At 53.6% G+C, this 5,000-nt stretch overlaps 1 non-coding gene across 1 annotated transcript in view; it reads left to right on the top strand.

Moving 5' to 3' along the window:
• Positions 1–4,693: 4,693 nt before the first annotated feature.
• The window catches only part of LOC126444207 (small subunit ribosomal RNA), a 1,910-nt gene continuing 1,603 nt past the window's right edge, over positions 4,694–5,000 (top strand). Inside the window, exon 1 of the ribosomal RNA XR_007582500.1 lies at positions 4,694–5,000. This exon is cut by the window's right edge and continues 1,603 nt beyond it. This is a non-coding gene — a ribosomal RNA (small subunit ribosomal RNA).

Genomic DNA, 5,000 nt, shown 5'->3' with positions numbered 1-5,000 from the left:
GAACTACGCCAACCATGCCGGCAAAACAGTATCGCCATCTATGAAAATACGGCGAAAGCACATGCAATACCTCCATCTATGCGAATCTGACAACACTACGTCCGCCATGTCGAGCGCACCGCAAAACACACCGCCATCTGTAGGTCTCCCGCAACATGACCTCCTGCAACGACGATACCGTCATCTATGAGACGCCAAGCCGACTAAGACAGCCATGGGCCCACAGTGCCCTTCTTTCGACCCCACCCACAAAGCCTGCATCCTCTGTCGACAACAGCACCCCAACGCCAGCGCCTCTGCCGCACGAAGTCGTGGACCGGCAATCACTCCACCTGCACCCGTTCGTGCCCCACCCCAACCGCCCAACTCACAACTCCAGCGGATGAACGGCGGACTTTGCTCGCACTCGCAATGTGCAATCCACCCCTATAACGTGCGTTTCATGAAGAGTTATGTCCAATATGCGACATTCCCGCTGTCCATATACATGAGCTGCGAGCTGTACCACGTACGAGCTACAGACGCGATCGCGTTGCTCTCTGTACGAATGCAGATGCTCAGCGGCAGCTAGGAGGCGCTCCATCCATGTCGGTACCGGTGAGCGTTGCACTCGCAGTCGCAAAAACGTACGGCAAGTATATTACTCGGAAGAGTCAATGACAGTCCAAGCCCCCCTGCGTGGGAAGAGTCTTCCTAGGCCATGACCCACCGGAAGGGCGCAGCGTCCCCCACCCCAGACATGTGACGTCAGACTATCGGTATTGACGACTAGACTGATTCCTTATAATCATTTGCCATACACCGGTGGAAGCTGCCGAGACGAGTAACTACATACCGGGCTCGCCGTGTCACTAATGTACAGAGATACAATAGTTTCGACTGGAACCGGATTAAACGTATACACGGCGCTGATTAGTAATAGATAGAGCCATCAGAATACAGATAATGTATAGACCTGTCCGTATACATGCTGAAAGACTCTGCTCACAATCACACGTCAGCCAGACACTCTTATCACGCACTACTCTCTGCCTGTAACAGGCACGCAGACGATATGTAAGCACCAGCATGGAACAACACCCAGTGCATCCTCTCTGCCACATTAGACAATCCACACTATCATAACCAGACCGGGAGGTCCACTCGGAAAACAGAATATCCCACCCTTCCGACAACCACCATTGCTCAGCTAAGCCACCAACACCCACACATGTCCCACACAGGGGTGCACCCAACATCACAATACTGCCTCCTGTCACACCACACAAACAATGGCAGGAATGAAAGACACAGGTCTGCCACAAGCATGGAATCAGAGCGCCGCCTGTTATGAGCCAAAGGTGCACCCTGACGTGGCAAATCAGATGATGCCGCAGTCATTTACTTACGATAATCACAATCAACAAACTGCCGCCCCCCCCCCCAAAACACCTTTCCTTACAACAATGTGTACCTTAACCTAACCCATATTGTGCCTTAACCTAACCCATATTGTGCCTTAACCTAACCCATATTGTGCCTTAACCTAACCCATATTGTGCCTTAACCTAACCCATATTGTGCCTTAACCTAACCCGTATTGTGCCTTAACCTAACCCGTATTGTGCCTTAACCTAACCCGTATTGTGCCTTAACCTAACCCGTATTGTGCCTTAACCTAACCCGTATTGTGCCTTAACCTAACCCGTATTGTGCCTTAACCTAACCCGTATTGTGCCTTAACCTAACCCGTATTGTGCCTTAACCTAACCCGTATTGTGCCTTAACCTAACCCGTATTGTGCCTTAACCTAACCCGTATTGTGCCTTAACCTAACCCGTATTGTGCCTTAACCTAACCCGTATTGTGCCTTAACCTAACCCGTATTGTGCCTTAACCTAACCCGTATTGTGCCTTAACCTAACCCGTATTGTGCCTTAACCTAACCCGTATTGTGCCTTAACCTAACCCGTATTGTGCCTTAACCTAACCCGTATTGTGCCTTAACCTAACCCGTATTGTGCCTTAACCTAACCCGTATTCTGCCTTAACCTAACCCGTATTGTGCCTTAACCTAACCCGTATTGTGCCTTAACCTAACCCGTATTGTGCCTTAACCTAACCCGTATTCTGCCTTAACCTAACCCGTGTTGTGCCTTAACCTAACCCGTGTTGTGCCTTAACCTAACCCGTGTTGTGCCTTAACCTAACCCGTGTTGTGCCTTAACCTAACCCGTGTTGTGCCTTAACCTAACCTATGTTGCGCCTTAACCTACCCTATATTGTACCTTAACCTAACCTATATTGTACCTTAACCTAACCTATGTTGCGCCTTAACCTAACCTATGTTGCGCCTTAACCTAACCTATGTTGCGCCTTAACCTAACCTATGTTGCGCCTTAACCTAACCTATGTTGCGCCTTAACCTAACCTATGTTGCGCCTTAACCTAACCTATGTTGCGCCTTAACCTAACCTATGTTGCGCCTTAACCTAACCTATGTTGCGCCTTAACCTAACCTATGTTGCGCCTTAACCTAACCTATGTTGCGCCTTAACCTAACCTATGTTGCGCCTTAACCCAACACACGTTGCGCCTTAACCCAACACACGTTGCGCCTTAACCCAACACACGTTGCGCCTTAACCCAACACACGTTGCGCCTTAACCCAACACACGTTGCGCCTTAACCCAACACACGTTGCGCCTTAACCCAACACACGTTGCGCCTTAACCCAACACACGTTGCGCCTTAACCCAACACACGTTGCGCCTTAACCCAACACACGTTGGGCCTTAACCCAACACACGTTGGGCCTTAACCCAACACACGTTGGGCCTTAACCCAACACACGTTGGGCCTTAACCCAACACACGTTGGGCCTTAACCCAACACACGTTGGGCCTTAACCCAACACACGTTGGGCCTTAACCCAACACACGTTGGGCCTTAACCCAACACACGTTGGGCCTTAACCCAACACACGTTGGGCCTTAACCCAACACACGTTGGGCCTTAACCTGCTCTGTAATTGTCATACGACGCGTTAAATTAGTGTAGTGTTGCCTAACTGCAACCCCCGCAATATAGTTTGCTACTCGCACTGCCCGGTCCCCAGAGTATCGCTTCATGTTAAACACCTTGCAGCTATACACTGTAATGCGGATGGCAGCAGGACGTACATGCTCAATGCCCTTCGCAGTTGTTCATTGGCATTCGCATGGCGAAGCACAGCCTACGTTGTGGTACGGCTTGTGTCAACTGTCCGCTGATGTTGTACGTCCAAATCACACACTGTACTGCACATTGGTCCTCATGTACTGAATGATACATCGTGGTACATGTGTGACCGTACCACGACTGCGCCAACAACGGCGAACCATACGGTCCAAATATTGTGCACTCAGCTACATGTCGTCTCCCTATAAGAGCTGGATTGCAGTATGGTATGCCGTGGATGGCGATCGGCATGAGCCGTCTGTTGATGTAGTGGCGCGTGTTGTCAGACGTAGTCGTCTCTTCTCACACACCGTGATAGCATGGTGCACTGCGTTCCACATCTGCGACATGCGACAGAGGCCGGTTGACAGTCGTTCGCGCAATGGACATCGCATACGTACGGGGGCCACCTTCCACGTGTTCGCGAAGCGTGCACATGTTGTTGCGTGTATGTGGGCAGACATAGTGTGTCGTGACACCTGACACAGGCATGCAACAATCGTTGAATTTGCAAATGGCGATGGACGTCTACGTTTGCTGGTGACGTTACGCAAATGAAGAACTGGTAAACCGTTGTGGTGCGGTTGTTCTCGCTAGAGGTGAATCAGTGATGGCGACGATCGGTTGAGCTACCAACCGGTTGTTTCAGCGATACCCACCATGCCCACGAACGTGAATGGCATGTGGGTGTGAAGCGATACGCGGCGGTGGCTGGGTGGGACCGTCCCCGGCCGGTGAGGGGGGGCCTCCCGGCGTGCTGGCCGCGCGGTGCGTGGGCGCACGCGCTACAGCCGGCTGGTGGGGGCGGCCAGTGGCAGGCGCGCCGGCCGACGGAGGCGGCAGGCGGCGTAGCTGCGCGCCGGCGCACCCTGCACGCGGCGCCGTGCGGCCAAAGTAGGTCCTCGCGGGCCCGGTGCGAAGCGCGGTGGACATCTGCAGTGTGCTGGTCCGATTGAGGACTGTGTGCGCTGAGGATGCGCCGCCGCCCGGCGCTCGGCGCCGCGACGCCGTCTGCTGCTCGGTCGCCTCTGCGGTTCTCGCAGGTGGATTGTATCGCAGCTGTGCGGACGTGTTGGCGCGTGCGCTGTGCTGGGAGAGTTCGCTTCGGCACCCAAGTGGGGCTTTTGTCCTTCTGTGGCGCTGGCGTTGGAGCTGCCGGCCACCGTAGGTGGCGCGTGTTGTCTCCCGCCGGCAATGCCACGACAGCACGCTCCCGGGCCTCTGTCGGCAGCGGCAAGCTCAGTTGGGAGCACGGGTGGTCGCACCTAAAGCGTCTACTCGCCAAACTCCGGGCGATTGCGCCTCTCTCGAACCCGACCAAGTACTTAGGACGGCGCTGCGCGCCGCCGGGACCTGAGAGGGTTTCGAGGTGTATTGTGCAGGGGAGCTCAGCCTCCTCCTGTTTGCAGAATAATTGAGCGGACGCTTGCGTGTTCGCGCGGGCCCCCGGGACACACTCCCGGGCGGCCGGCTGCTCAGCTCTAGTTGACGCAGCTCCCTGGTTGATCCTGCCAGTAGTCATATGCTTGTCTCAAAGATTAAGCCATGCATGTCTCAGTACAAGCCGCATTAAGGTGAAACCGCGAATGGCTCATTAAATCAGTTATGGTTCCTTAGATCGTACCCACGTTACTTGGATAACTGTGGTAATTCTAGAGCTAATACATGCAAACAGAGTCCCGACCAGAGATGGAAGGGACGCTTTTATTAGATCAAAACCAATCGGTCGGCTCGTCCGGTCCGTTTGCCTTGGTGACTCTGAATAACTTTGGGCTGATCGCACGGTCCTCGTACCGGCGACG

Source organism: Schistocerca serialis, unplaced genomic scaffold (assembly GCF_023864345.2).
Source record: "Schistocerca serialis cubense isolate TAMUIC-IGC-003099 unplaced genomic scaffold, iqSchSeri2.2 HiC_scaffold_249, whole genome shotgun sequence".
NCBI classification, from domain to species: Eukaryota; Metazoa; Arthropoda; class Insecta; order Orthoptera; family Acrididae; genus Schistocerca; species Schistocerca serialis.
This window is presented reverse-complemented; position numbering and strand designations above follow the sequence as displayed.